The sequence below is a fragment of the Pleurodeles waltl genome, chromosome 6, assembly GCF_031143425.1.
Source record: "Pleurodeles waltl isolate 20211129_DDA chromosome 6, aPleWal1.hap1.20221129, whole genome shotgun sequence".
In the NCBI taxonomy this organism is placed as follows: Eukaryota; Metazoa; Chordata; class Amphibia; order Caudata; family Salamandridae; genus Pleurodeles; species Pleurodeles waltl.
This window is the reverse complement of record NC_090445.1, coordinates 464026357-464042482: the sequence shown is the minus strand read 5'-3', so window position 1 is coordinate 464042482 and position 16126 is coordinate 464026357. Positions and strand designations below refer to the sequence as shown.

Here is a 16126-nt window from a genome sequence, read left to right as displayed (position 1 = left end):
GTACCATGACTGGGTTACTGCTGATGTCTTCGCCCTTGACAAGAGCCAGGCCCTCACGATCTATTCCTGGATTTTGCTGCCTTTGGTACCACCACCTACCCAGGCTCTGTCCAGTCCAGTGCCTCCCATGGCACTCATGATGCCACTTGACAACCATTCCTGATGTTGATCTGGCACCGTCTTCAGGCTGATCAACTTCGAGCCCTGCTCCGTCCAGGACATACCAACCCCTTGAATTTCTTCCTTTGGAGTCACCTTATAAGGAGGAGATGTATGGTCCGTTGAAGGAGGACCTTGCTGATGAAGAAATCTGGTATGAGTATCTGGAACATGGCAGTGGACTAGACACTTACCCAGACAATGACATGCTTTCCCCTCTGGGATACCCTTTGGAGGAAGGTGCTTCCTTCACCACAGTAATGCCTAGGGCTGCGGAAGTCCTTGACCTTCAGCTTCTCACTGTCTAGTTCATGTTGAATTTTTTGCCTGAGGTACTTCAGGAGGGGGATGTGCCCCAGAACCATTGCTGACCTTTAATGAAGCCCTCACTGACCCCTTACTGGTGGCTGGGCTAAACCTTGCACAGATGTTCCTGTGCACAGCACGATTGACCATTGGCATCGTCCTACACCAGAGGACCCAGCCTTTCTTTTCCCAGTCCCCTTCCCCTAAGTCCCTCGTGGTCCAGGCCTCCATGGCCAAAATCAACCCAAGCTCGTTCTTTACTGCACTGCCGTATATGGAATCCAAGAGGCTGGATACCTTTGGGAAGCGCATATGTTCTTCCACCAGCCATGCATTGCAGTCGGTGAACACCACATGCCTCTTGAGCCCCTACTACCACATGTTGTGGAATTTGGCTGGGCAGGTGTTTCCCATGTTGACTGGGGAGAGTCGTGCCATCCTCACCCAGGTTTTACTGGACGGTAATGATGCAGCTAAGTTCTCAATACAGTGTGGCATGGACACCATGGACTCTCTTGGTAGGGCCATGGCTTTTACATTGATGCTTCAGCTCCACGCTTAGTTACAGTCCAGTGGGTTTTCAAGGGATGTTCAGTCATCCCTGATTGACAAGCTCTTTGATGGGCTCCACTTGTTCTGCAAGAAGATGGACGCGGTGGTCCGGTGCTTCTGCAAGTGCGGTGATTGGTCTTTCCGCCTCCCCCTCTCAACTGAGCTGCAACAAAGGCCTTTTCTTCTCTCCATAGCTGTGGAATGGGCAATTTTGGCCACCCACAGTACCAGCCCTACACTGTAGAGCAGCCCTGTCATTTCGGGTAACGAGGCCATGGAACCCAAAGAGGACATAGGAACTGTACCCTGAGAACAGCCCAGTCCCCTCCTTCCTCAACCAATATAGCCTCCAAGCCTCCTCAGTGTGCCCTCCATCCAGCACGAACCATGTGAGGGTCTGGATCAGGCATCACTATGGTCCAGCATTACATTAAACCGGTGAGTGTTCTAGATAGCACAGAAGGGGTACACCCGACCATTCATGGACACCCTTCAACTTTTCCGATGATCCCAAGAATGGTTGATGGAGGACAATCTTATTTACTCCACTGGAAGAGGAAGCCCTCTTTCCCAAGGGGGGCATCGAGAGGGTGCCCATGCCAGAGAGAGGGTGTGGCTGCTATTCCCACTACTATCGAAGAAGGAAGGAGGCCCCTGCCCTATCTTAGATCTGCACCCTCTCAATTACTTTCTATGGAAATAAAAGTTCAAAATGCTTACGCTGACTTTAGGGTTTGTGTGCCCTGGATTCCAGAGAATGGGTGGCTGCGTTGGACTTGCAGGTCATCTATTTTGATACACCTGTCTGCTTGGCTACAGGCATTACCTGCAGTTCACAGTGGCCCACAAGCACTTCCAGTTCGCTGTGCTCTCCTTTGCCCTCCCCAGCATTCCTCGGGTGTTTACCATGATGGTGATGGTGGTGGTTGCAACATATCTGCGGAGGTCAGGGTTTCCAATATTCACCTATCTCGATGATTGACTGTTGAAGGCAAGCTTGTCTCCAATCTCCAGGCTATGGCACACCACCTGCATTCACTGCGGTTTTCCACCAACGTACTGAAGTCACACCAGACTCCCTCCCAGATACTCCTTTTCATCAGAGCCATTCAGATCTTTCTCGGGTTCTCCTATGCCTTATTACTGGATCAGTGGTGGAAGTCCTCTCCTGGCTCTTCTGCTGCAATCAACACTGCTGTACACATCCTGGTGATAGTTTACTAGATTGCTTGGTGTGCACTCTAGCTCTGCTCTGTTTTAGACCCCATAGAGCTGAGGGAACCCTTTGCAGACTCCATACTACATAATCTTCATTTCCTCCTGTACTAAGTTGAGGTTCCTCTCCTCAACCATTTTGGAGCAGTCTGTTATGGAACAACAGAAGGATAGCTGTGGATTTTGTTCTGCCCACTGCATCGCTCAGGAAATTCTGTATGAGATGTGTATTAGAAAAACCCACCCTACTTCTAGAACAATAAACAAAATGTCACTGTATTGTACGAGAAGAGTTACATCACTAATAAAGTTCACAAGATTAAATGTACAGAAAGTTCATTCTTTGATAAGAGTGATTCTTATATAATCTAATTCCAGATCAGCAATATTCATTCCATGGAGAGTCCCCAAAATCGTTGCAAGAAGTCCTTAATGTCCTGAAAACACTTAAAGGTGAATTTGCATTCTACTACCCAATGTTCCCTCTAATTTTATCTGTCTGTGCAGCAGTGTAACATCTCTGTGCACTGCAGCTGAGGCTATGTGTGCCAGGAATCTGACCATGCATACAAGATTTAGTTGGGGTTCCACTATAGGCCAAACAGGCATGTACTCACATTTCTTTATTAGCATTTCTTATGCTAAACATGTTTATAATCCCACATTGTGGGTTACTTCTTCTGTGATACAGCTTTTCCCTGGCATTTATAATGCACAAGTGGTAGAGCTATGCAAGCCTGGAAATTCATAGAAAGCGTTGAGCCAGATTCGATCCATTAGAAAATCCCACATGAAACAATACAGCAAGTGGCATGTAAAAATATGGCAAAGATTAAAAATAGGTTATTTCATCATTAGTTGCATTTCAAATTATTTGTAGTACAATAGATGACAGCACAGCAAATTGAGGATGACAGGCTCTGGGCTCTGACATCATAGGAATTGGGCAGCAGACTGCCACACTCCCTAAAACATAGCATCTGATTGTTTCATTATATCCAATATGCAGCATCAGATTATATCCACAAGAGCCATTGTTCAAAATCACACCAGGTTCCTGAGACCTTCACATAACAATAGAGTATGTGGTGCACCACAAATGTACTTTCCCACCATCAGTAACCAGTCTCCCGACTCCGTGTGCATTTGTGGTGGAGTTGAGGAGGCTACAGAGAACACTATGGTACCATTCTCAGCCGTGCCAATTCAAAGGGAGTCCTTACAGTATTGCACATATGCAGCAGTACTTTAAGTGGACTGAAACTGGTGCAGGATCTCTAAAAGAAACATGGCAAAAGAAGAGTAACTAATAATCCATTCCACGAGGTATGGCTGAAAATATGTGAACCAGAATCCTGTGCTTCACGCTGAGGTAAATTTAACCAGCATTTGGGTGCCTTTGGGATTTTTCTGTTACTTCATCCAGGCATAACACAACAATGGATCTACTCCTAAAACAAGCCAGACCTATTGGCTTTGCCAAATCGTTTTAGTTGTATCACACAAATGAGTAACAATGATTTTGTTGAAATACTGTGAACTGAAAATGTCTGTCCTTCACACTAATTTTCTCTGCACTCTCACTCAGTGGGGCTGGTGACATTTTAAAGTGTTGGTGCATAAAAGTTGGGGCTGAGTTTAATGTAGAGAGTGACTGAAGTGTGCAAGCCCAACTATGAAGAGATCGCAAGCGGTAGCAGACCAGACAAGCTGTGCAAGACCTATTAAAGGTCACAGGGACCTACTTTATACACCTGACTCAAAGAAAACACATGAATGAACTGTCAATATTCTGTTTTCTTTGTAAACCAGCAGCTGCTATATTAGGTTTTGTAGTGCCAAGGTTTATTAGACCACTAGGATGGTTTCTAGTCGTGGTGCATCAGAAGCTGGTTTTCACACTGTTGGCACGATACTGGTGTAGTGTCGGCGGTGGCCGGCACTACCAAATAACCACACAGGACACACTGGTTCGGTTTGGTGTGCGGCGGCATGCGGCATTAGAATGGTGCTGTGCATGGAGACTCTCTCTTGTGTGTCCGTCTGCTGTCGTCACTAACTGCCACACCCCGACCACACCTTTATTTATTGGCTAGGTCACATGACCACGGGTGGGGCCCATTCATACTAAACCCTGAGGGGGAATACTATGAGTGGACTGTGTAACCACCCCTCCAGTTCTTTCACCTATAGTAGTGCCCAGCGACCAGTTACATCACTGGTGCGACAATACATTCCTCCTAAAATTTAAAAGAAAAACACAGAAACGCAGATTAGCAAATACTTTCAAACAGTCACCCATCTGTCACATGGTCACGAAGCTTCACTGAAGGAGCAGGGTTACTGCGTAGATTGTATCGGGTGTTTTCAGATCTTCCTCGGCTAGCACTGAGTGTCCCATCACTAGCAGACACCACGTCCGATGATGGGATTGGCGGGCCTTCATTAATCGCCTCACGACATGGAACATCACTGTCATCATCATCATGCATGGATGAGTGATCATCTGTTGATTGTTGATTGATCTGTTGAGGACCCTTGCCCCAGACAAGGTGCAGTATTGGAGTGAAACCTCTTAAACAGTGACATGTTACGTGTCACAAGGTCTGTCCTGCTTCGAGCCACCACCAAAGATCCATGCCGCTTCATAACCAGCCATGGGGCGGGGTCAAAAGGCATGTGGAACTTGCTGCCCGGAGACAGTTCCTTGAGCAGTACTAGATCGCCCACTTTGAGGTCCGACTGTCGAGCTTGTTGACGATGACTGGCATATCGATTGGTAGCCAGCCGTCACTCATGAACTTTGTCAGGATCCAAAGAGCTGGAACTCCAGGACTGGTGATGTGGTATTGAGTCGATGACCGCTCTCCCAAAGACCACATGCCCCGGTGCTCTGTTAGTTGTGGAATGAGAAGTCAGGTGGTAGTTCCTTAGAAATGAGTATATTGCATGCCCAACTGGCTGACCACTGGCATGTGCAATGCGTATCACTTTATTCAAGGTCCTCAAAAAGCGCTCAACCTCACCGTTGGCTTGTGGCCATCGTGGGGTGATCCGTCTATGTCGGAAGCCAGCGTTTTCAAAGTATCCAGACAATTCTCGGCTTTGAAATGGTGGACCATTGTCTGTCTTGATTTCCTCAATGAGTCCATGAGTTGCCATGATTTTCTCAATACGAGGTATAACTACCTCAGCCTAGATAGAGGGGAGGACCTCAACTACAGGATATTCTGAAAAGTAATCAATCATGACCATGGTATGCCGGCCATCCAGGAGACTCTCAAAGTCTAGGCTGGCTGACACCCAGGGTGACGTGGGACCCGGCTCTGTTTCTACTGGAGTCGGTCAGCTGGGTTCCCCTGATGCTTGACACCACTAACAGGCCTTTACTGTGCTTTCCACTAGCTCATCCATGAGTGGAAACCATACTTTGAACCTTAGCCGGCTTTTGGTCTTAACTATTCCTTGGTGTCCATTGTGGACGAGTTGCACTACTCTGGATGTGAGAGACGAAGGGATTACCAGCCGGCATTCTCTGAGGAGACACCCTTCAGCACCCACTGTTAGTTCGTCTCATACATGATACAAACTCCCTAGGAAGCGCTGAGCAGTGATCGTCATGGTCGGAAGTTGTTTCTTGACTTGGAACTATTATTGTAGCTTGCAGGGCCTTCTGGAGGCATTCATCGCTGGCTGTCCCTTGGACTACTTCTTCCACTGACAGAGGTAGTGGTCTGGATCTGTCGTAGACGAGCTTGACGTATTCTCCAGTTTCCTCCGCTTCACGTACCTCATGGTGGGAGGTGGCTCGGGGATGCCTGGATAGATAATCTGCAGGGTTGTCCGATCCTGGGCAATACTCCAGCTGGCACCTGTAGTCCTGCAGTTGGAGCATCCATTTTTCGATCCTTGGAGGGGGCTTCGAGGCGGTGCGGTTGAAGAGAGGTATGAGAGGCTTATGGTCAGTGGTGACCAAAAAGGGGCAGCCATATACATAAATGTGGAAGTGTTTGCATCTCCATTGGACCGCAATAGCTTCTTTTTCAATTTGGGGAGTACCTCTGCTCAGTTTCCGTGAGGTTGCAAAGGCTACCGGGAACCAGTCGTCATCCTTTTGCTTCTGAAATAACACCACACCCAGGCCTTTCGGGCCGGCGTCGACAGCGACCTTGGTGTCTCTCTTTGGGTCACAGTATCTTAGGATGGTATCGCTGGACAAAGCGTCTTTGACTGTTTCAAATGCCTTTTGTTGACTTGAGCCCCAGGTCCACGGTTCTGACGATTTGGTGAATATTCGGAGAGGTTGAGTTAGTGATGCAAGATCTTTAACAAAGCCACCACAATAATTCACCATCCACAAAAAACTTCAGACCTCTGTCACACACGAAGGGGGAGGGTCGTTCTTGACATCCTGCACCTTTGCTGGGTCAGGTGCTACTCCCGCGACAGAAAATACGTATCCAAAGAATTGTATTTGATTTGTTAGGAATTCACATTTCTGGCGGTGAAGGGTCAACCCTGACTCTTGTATTCTCTGTAGAACACTCTGGAGCCGAGAGTGGTGTTCCGCTATGGTTGGTGCATGAATCAGTATGTCATCACTGACATTGATGGTGCCTGGCAAGTTCACTAGCAGCTCCTGTATGGTATTTTGAAACACCTCAGCCACACTGGATATTCCAAAGTTTAAACGCTTGTAGCGCCTCAAACCCACATGTGGAGAAGGTTGTGATGTAGCGTGACTCTTTGGACAGAATTAGCTGATGGTATCCTGACCGTAGGTTGATCTTTGAGAACCAGCACGACCCGCTGAGTTCTCCGATTATGTCATCTATTGTGGGTGTTAAGTGTCTTTCTCGCCTGATGGCTACATTAGGAAGGTGCATATCAACGCAGATGCGGACCTCACCGGGTTGCTTTGGCCTCTGTGCCACTACGATAGGCGACACCCACGGCGTTGGCCCCGTCACTCTCTCGATGATGCCAGCTTTTTCGAGGTGGTCTAACTCCTTTTCTACTTGTGGTCTGAGGTGGAATGCTATGCTTCGGTGATGAAGCGCGACTAGTTGGACTGTCTTGTCAATGTGTAGCTTTACCTCCTTGTTCTTCAGACACCCAGTTCCTTCGAACACTTTGTGGTACGGGGTGAGGAGCTCTTCTACTGACTCTTGGTGTATCTCAAAGGTGAACGTAACAACCTCTAGTTCTTCTGCTGTCTTGCAACCCAGTAGCATTCCGTGTCCCTCTTCAGCCACGTATACTTTTGTACGGACGGTTTTAGACTCATAGGTGATGGTAGTCTGGAAGACTTCCTTTAGGGCTAGCGGCGTGTTTTGTCCATATGCGCATACTCTAACCTTTGCTTTGCTTAAAGTTGGGGGTGGGTTCATTTGGCCGTATTCATTGGCCGCGAGGATGTTTATTGACATTCCTGCGTCAACAACTGCTAGAATGTTATGATTATCCACTTTGATCTGACACTTGGGTAGTTTCTTCGACGACTGGGTCGTGTTTCCTATTGTGAACAGGGCTTGGATGACATGTTCTTCTGGCTCGTCATCGTTCATGTCACTGCTGTGTTCTGACTTACTTGTCACTGTGTTAATTGAGGCATTTCCGGTTTGGGTTCTACTTGACCTGCACACTTTGATGAAGTGGTTTAATTTCCCACAACCAACACATTTCTTTCCTTTTGCCGGGCATTCGGTTGGCTTGTGTGGTGGACCACCACAGTGTCCACATGGTCTCGTCTGTGGTTTATATGTGCGTTGTTTTGGCCTATTTATGGGCATGGCTATTGCATTGACAGTCTCCTCTTTGACTGGTCTTTGTAAGGCTGCCTCCATACTCCCAAGACCAGTGCTACTGACCAGGAATACAGTCATCCAAAGAAACATGAAGTACAAAAGCATGTATCGAAATTGTCCAAGGGTTCCAAGACATCAGCAGTAAATTTGGGAAGTGATTCCTTTTGTTTTGCTTTTTATTTAGATATTGAAGATTCAAGATGACCCTCACCACAAAACCATGCAAATGAAATTTTCAAGTCTTGGGATATTTAGTTTTACTTTCATTTTTACTTTGTGATCTCCTTGTACACGTGGCTGCCATCTTGGATGAGGCATTGTTGCAAACTGATTCCTGCAAAAGAAATGTGTGTTAAGGATTTTCGCAGTAAGATGCCATTTCATTTTACTACAACCTGTGAGCACACTCCTGTTTCCTCTTTGAATGTGCCTGAAATCATGACAACTAGTCACTGAGGTCTGGACTACAGTGAATTCCAGCAAGGCATGGAGATAGATTGGATGTTTTGTAATGCAGAGAATTAAACATAACTATACATGTGAAAAGACATAACTGAGCTCTGTGTCTGTGTAACAAATTCTCTATAGTATGTTATGGAAATGTAAGTTCATAAAACTAAATGTATGAACAATAAGTATCTCAAAAGTAACAAATGAATGTAAATGTCCATCTATGCTTATAACTACCTCAAGCTTTGGCACTTTATACTCTCTTGTGAAGATGATTTAAGCCTCTACTTGAATTCTGTACACTGGACAGATAATCAAAAACATTAATATCCTTTCATTCCTAAACCTAACAATGATATGTTCTTATTGAAACTCTAGTACTGTGCTCAGGATAAGTGTGAAAATAAATATATAAATAAGCCTCAGAGCATTCAAGAATATTGCATGTTCATTTCCACCAACAACCTTGCCTTAGTATATTCACTCTACTGCTTTTAGATTAAACCTGAGTTGAGATAAAGTAGAATTATTTCAATGTAAAAGTTCATATTCCTCAAAAATACTCTTTCTGGATAGACCTCTATGATGTTGTTGATACAAATAACCCTCATAAGCCAACACTCAAGAAAAGGGAATCTGATATCCAAGGAACTAGCCCTGGCTGCAGAAACATGGTATCACGAATGACTAGCAAGATTGCCAGCAACCACAAGGGAAGGTATACCCAATAATCTAAGATGGATGTAATCTCTTTTAGAACATGGTAGAGTTCAGCTTGCTGGAAATAGTAGTTCACCTCTATTGTGTTGCCCCACAATACCTCCCCAATGCATGGTGCTTCATTCCAGACAACATCAACCTCTGTGAGAACAGCTGTTCATTCCTTGGATCATTGTGAGGGAAATTGATACACCACCTCCAGGTACATGAACCACACAGCACAGCTTTCTGTTGTACAAATTAATGAGCTGAGATTAAAAAAATGTGGTCTGTCTGTACATATCTGTATTCCCTCACATATCATTTGTCATTTTTTTCGGAACCAAGTGTGTTCATGAAATTCATGGTCTGAGTTGCCTTGAATTAATTACTGTACTGCACCAGCTAGCAGATCAAGGTCCATCTCAGGATGAATGGGTTCATCCTGCTGGAAGAAGGGGTGGGCTTAGAATCTCCCTAGTCAGAGCTCCATAGGTGTTAACCTTGCTGCATATTAGCTTGGAGACATGGGAGAAAGGGATAAAAGGTAGATCTCTGGCTCTGTACACCACAGGGGTTTTCCTTGAAGTCTAGAGGGAAGAGACCAGGATTGGGTGGGTGAAGTTTGCCTTAGATAGGGAGATATGCTACATTTCTGCTGACAGCTACATTCTTTAAACCTTCCCAGAGTGCAGCACATTGGGAGGGGCACAGGCATTGGTCAGTGCCCTTAAGAGACTCTAAGAGGTTGAGCATGACATGTCACCACAAGGTTGGGTGAGTGTCTCATTACTCATAAGAAACTCCACCTCCCTGTTTCAGACTTTGAAAACTGAGATGTTTGCAAGGACAGAGGCCTTGGCAGATAAGCCATTGTCAGGTGACTGGAGGCTCCTGGTTTGTAATTTTGACCTTGTGGACTTTCAGAAGGGCTAACCCTACCACTAACTTATTCTCACTTTCAGCAGATGGTGGACTTTATAGGGACTCTGAAGTAGAGCGTCCTCTGTCTGGATTCATCCTGAAGTGGGTTCCTTAGGTCTGACTACTACAGGTTCTTACTGGACACAAAGTTAACCTGTCTGGGTGGCTGGGGAATGCAAGCAAGGAGGTTGGTCTGCCACAGAGGACACTGAAAGGGTACTCCCAGAAAGATTCAAAGTCATGAGACAACCAGGGTGGAACAAGAAGGCAGGTTAAGGCCCACACAGCCATGCTGCTGTGGAGGTGTTGATAGTGCTAGTAATGGCAGAGGCAATGGAAAGGCTGTGGGAAATTCTGAAAGGATTCTGGGAACTGGGAAGCCCCTGAAGATTGCCTCTTGTGGCTATAGTGTGTCACTAGGAGCACAACCATGAAAATCTCACTGGAATCATTCAAAATATACTTTCTATCCCTTGCTACTTATGATTGGCATTGCCCTCTTCTCCTGCATGTGCTCTGACGTGAGCTGAAAAGAATTGCTTCACCAGTGCCATTGCACGTTTCTTTGTTTTCCTGCCCTGTAGGAGACTGTAGGAAATTCAGGGTCAGATCACCATAGTGAACTGGCTTGGGATTCTGCTTAAGGAGGATGTGCTTTCTGTACCAGACAGGGAGCCCTTGCTCTGACTGCAGTGGCCCTCTGATTGTCAAATGCCTGTGCTTCCTGGCATATGATCTGTGCGAGCACTATCAGAGGAGTATGCAGTAGGACAGGAACAGATGAGGTGAAAGGGCAGGTAGAGTGTTCTGCTCTGAGAAACTAAGTCACCAGGAATGTGCACCTAATCTTAATAAAGTTCAATTGAAGTCAATGGCCAACAAGAGGGTCAGTCATAAAACAGTGTATACTTAGTCCGGATATTTAGATATCAATGATGCATGACACATTGTATCGAATCATCACATGTACATGCAATTAAGTCTTTAACTGTATTAAACCAAATGCACAAATCAATTGGATAAAGAAAATCAATCAGGGGTAACAAAATTAATGAAAAAGCAAAATGAATGGTTTCCCTTCCTTTGTAATGCACTTTAAGATTCATCGACTACATGGCCACATAAAAAAAAAAACTCAACAGGGCTCCAAGGAAAAGAAAGATTTCCCAGTTGTGGCTTTATTAAAGAACAATCACTGCATGCCCCCAAAGTCTCATAGAATGCAGAAATGTGCATATATTCTGCTGACACCCTATATGGATGGGGTAGTGGCAGCTGCAAAACGTTGTAGTGAGTCTTCCTCAGCCCTAAAAGCTGGGAACAATTTAGGGGCATGCTAAATTTCTTAGGAGGTAGTGTGTTAGTGCCCTGGAACAGACCTGCCTTAAAACACTTGCTGGGGCCTACTTTTTGTGAAGGTCCTAGGAGTATGTAACATTTTGTGTCGAGGCATCATAGGTGGTTATTAGCCAACCAGGTGATAAAGAAAGAATTGTTGATGTCAAGTACCATTGGCCTTATTTTTGATCTGTAAAAAGCCATGTAAAATCCAATGTTTTTGGTATTTTCCCTCGATAAAGGGAACAGCTTTCTGATTATTGATGTAACATACGCTTTCAAAGACTGTAATTCTGATATTGTGATTAAGGAATACTTTATTAAAGACAGTAGACTTTGGTGTTGGGCTTTTTGGTGTGCAAATTGGCATTAGGTAAGTTGCAGGAAATTGAAACAGCCAAATATCGGTAAGTCATTGCATAATATTTACTTCTGTGTTTGTTGAAGTACTTTCACTTTCTAAAGAAAAAGCATCGAGTGGACTATAATTTGAACGTTTTTGTGTATGGTTGAGCTTCCAGTTTTTAGTCCACAGCACCACTCTGAGTTGTTCTTGATCTCTGCTTGTTACCGTCAGAGTACATTTCTTAAGAGGGTGTTTTGTGGTCTTTGGTAAGGGGGTGGCAAGACACCAGAACTAAGGGCCAGATGTTTCAAGTGAATTTGCATTCGCAAACGGTGCGAATGGCCGTTTGCGAATGCAAAAATGTCTTTCATTATGTTTGAAAGGCATTTGCTATGCAATTTTAAGGAATCGCAAAAATAGCTATTCCTTAAAACTGCGAGGCCATTTAGAGAATCGCAAGTTGCGATTCTCTAAATAAGAAATCGCAAATAAGGAATCCTTTTTTGTGATTTCTTAAGCACATGTATCAAGCTTTACCTTAATGTGAATTGGGCATTAAGGAATCGCAATTACCACCATGTGCAAATTTTAAAAATGCATTTTTAAAATTGACATGTAAAGCACACATGCCCCTTTGGCATGTGTGCGCCTTACATGTCCTCAACTATTTTGTGGGGTGCAGCAGAGGGGGCCTTAGGTCCCCAGCACCCTGGGGTTTTGCATTTCCTAAATTGCGAATTCCAGTTAGGAATTTGCAATTTGGGAAATGCAAAATATTTGCAGTTAAGACATAGGTGAGAATGCACTCAGAATCGCTATTTGCGATTCGGTAATAGCATTTGCGATTTTTAAGAAATCCCTGTTACTGAATCGCAAATATGATACATACCATTTTGCGAATCAGAAATAGCAATTTCTTAAAACTCGCTATTATAGATTTGCATAGTAGTTTCTTCATACATCTGGCCCAAGATCCCTGGATGGCACAAATGCGGCCCTGTAACTTCTAATTATCATGGGACCGCCCCTATCAGATTTTTCACATATGTTCTTTGTGTGTTTGTTGCAAGCATCAAGCAGCCGTGTCTTTCTGTTATTTCTGGCAATCAATGCGCTTGCAGTTGGTGACTGATGGAAGATTAAACTGTCATGTGTTGTATCAAGAAAGGCAGACTACATATGTGAAGCGGCCCTGGAATTGTGCACTGCTTGCATATTGATAGAGTGCCAGCAGTGCCATTTGCATTAATGTTGTGCCGGTGTGTGCCCTGTGTCAGAGTGGCAAAAGTGCTGCATGTGAACAGAAGATGGCCCTAGCACACTGGCATACATGCCACCAGACACAATTCAGATGTGAGAGTTTTGATTTTTGACCCCAAAAATGGCTTTGCTATAACTGCTCCCAAACTAATATTTTCAGTCAGTGCGCAAAATAAATTCTCTCGATGTTGTTTTGCAAATTTTCCCACCTTCCTGTTCTAAAATGTTGGCATGAATGCAGTAGGTAAATGGCCAATGACACAGAACTGCTTTGGCATCCATTGTCCTGTAGTGGCTGTGGTATCTTGATGTACTGCTGCACTAAAATGGTAATGCGGATCTGCACGTGGTGCAGACACTGGGATTGGGCGGCCCAATAGATGAAAGCCATGGCCCACTGGTCCTCTGAAATGAATCAGTGGCTAGGAAGTGGATTGTCACCAGTACCTTGATATGGACAGTAATGGCGTGGATGCGAGCTTTTGGTAAAGTATCCTCCTGCTCCCAATCTGCAACCATGTTCAGAATCCCATTTGAAATGAAACAATATCTCCACGTTACTTCTTGCCTATAATATTAACAACTGCCTGCTAATCATTTCTCCTTCTCAAATATCTTTTAATCAGAATAAGCGGCACTACAGCAAATGCTGACGCTCTGTTGTGCCCGTGGCTGACATGTATGGTAAATAACTGAGTGTGAATGGCAGGTGGCTTTATTGGGAGCAGCTGGGGAAGAGTGAGATGGGATAGTAGTGGTTTGATGAGGATCTGCAAGAAAGGGGTGTTATGGGGATGTTGTCAAGGAATTCTAATCCAATTGAATTGGCGGATTTGGTAAGGACTTCGAAATATGTATTTTGCATAGATTTATGTTGAGGAAGTTTACATTTACGAGAGTTATGAATGTGTTTGTGATTTATCTGCTTTCTTTGTTCATATGGCCAGATAGGTATGTATGTGATTTGGGATCATATTACATGTGACATGTTTCCAGTGGCAGCAATCTCCAATTGTGTATTTTTTCACTTCTGTTTCAAATATGTTTGACCCTTCTTAGTGTGTTGGTGTTGCTACAGCGCCGACTGCGAGCGTGCTAAATTTTATACCATTTACCTATATTTTTATTTTTCGTTTGTCTTGGTATTGTTATTTTAGGTCTCCACCGGCTTCTGTGTGAGTCCATTCCGCTAAATATGAGTGGCCATTTGTGATGTACATCAAGGCAGGCTGTATACAACTTTGAGCCTCGTTGATGCTACTATGTTTGAGTACACTGTGTACCTTTATTGAATTGGGTTTCACTAACATTTTGTAGGTGTGTTAGTGATTTCCATGCCCCTGCTTGTACCCTTCTACGATTTTCCCCTTGCCACAACAGTTTAGGAGGATACATTTTGGTGTACCTCCCCCGTCCTGTCCCACATTTACGCTTTAGTAGTAAATTGCATTTAATATAATTCCTTAAACGAGGAGGATGTACCCACGCACAGTCACCCTACTATTGCCCATAGATTTTGAAAGGATGTTTATGAATTGCTTAGTTCTTAATTACAAGTCAAGTGGAGAGAAATTACAGCCTGGTTTTATTTGCTAATGTGTGCTCCACCCGAGAACACGTTTTTCAGCACTTATGAAAAGATTGCACTTGAAAATCCCGAGCGGTAAAATTGAATGTCAATGTAAAACTGTTACTCAGAGTTGAGTGGCACAACTGTTGTCATGAAGAATTAGCACCCAATACCACTTGCCCAGAGCAGGTGATGACCATCCATTATATATGAAACGAAGTGGCTGAGGATGCGATAACGGCATGCGTGAGATTCTACGGTGTTTAAATAAACTACCTAGACTACGCCTCTGGTAGATAAATTAGGAATTCTTGCCTGTGCTCTGGCGCTAAACCAAAAATAGAGGGCACAGTAAAATAGTGTTCTAGCAGATGTAGAGAGTGGTGAAGGGCTGCATTTTAAACCACTCTCCTAGATTGCAACAAGACTAGTATGTCTGGTACGTAGACCTTCTGCAACTCCCATACCCTTGTCTCACCCACCATTTCTTCACTGCTTATGAGGAGCCATTAGTGACACTGGGTTCTAACAATAACATTCAGCCACACTCGGAGTTTATTTCCCAATGCATCCACATAGTAGTTCCAGATAGGCAACCATAATAAATATTAGCTGATGCAGTGCTGCTTATACAACCCAAACTTAAATATTAAACTTGTATGATTGTTTCTCTCATTCAAAAGGCAGAATTGCAATAATAGAGTCTTTACTTGCAAAATGAAATTTTAGAATTACATAACTTCGTGCAGTGAAGTTTTATCCACATGTCCTGTGCCACACACAATGAAGATTAATGGGATGCCCTCAATCACAGCACGTAAAAGCGATTCTGCGTTAAAAGTTTGTAATTAAGCAATTTTATATATCCCACAGCAATTTTACTGCCAGATAACAGCAAATCGGGTGCGCTTTTACAGCTCCTGATTTATAATTCAAATACCAATCAAGGCATCGGTGTACTATTAATCTTGAATGCATATGGTTTTGTGAATCGAACCCACACTTTACTGATTTGTATGTTTATATTGGTTGAAATATTGGAGATGTGTAAAAAAGCGAGGTTTGGAAATAGCATTTGTTGTCACAAATATCTGGATATTAGGGTCAGGAATTCAGATTTACTGGGTCTAATACACCAGAGAGAGATGGTTAGGGAAAAAATGTTTAGTGGTAGGTCAGAAACCAATTGTTATAACTTAGTAGCTTCTTCTGAAATCCCCATTGATTTTTGAGACACTGGGCCGGTGCAGCGACATCAAAGGGATTTATCATATTTTTTATTAATGAATCTTTGAGAGTTCCGCAAGTTTAAAGACAACGAGGATTTATGAAAAGAAAAGAAAGGAAGGGAAGTGGAGGGGAGTGAAGGGTACGGAGAAGGCAAGGAAAGGAGGAAGGGGAAAAAAGAGGCAGCCAACCAGTAAGGATCCCATCTAGCTAGTGGATACCGTGCTTGTCTTGTATGTTTTTTTTGTAATACTTGACACTTTTAACCTTTTT

At 44.1% G+C, this 16126-nt stretch overlaps 1 protein-coding gene across 1 annotated transcript in view; it reads left to right on the top strand.

Annotated features, from left to right (window-relative positions):
- The window catches only part of LOC138299901 (C4b-binding protein alpha chain-like), a 552670-nt gene that overhangs the window by 244108 nt on the left and 292436 nt on the right, over positions 1-16126 (top strand). The window lies entirely within an intron of this gene.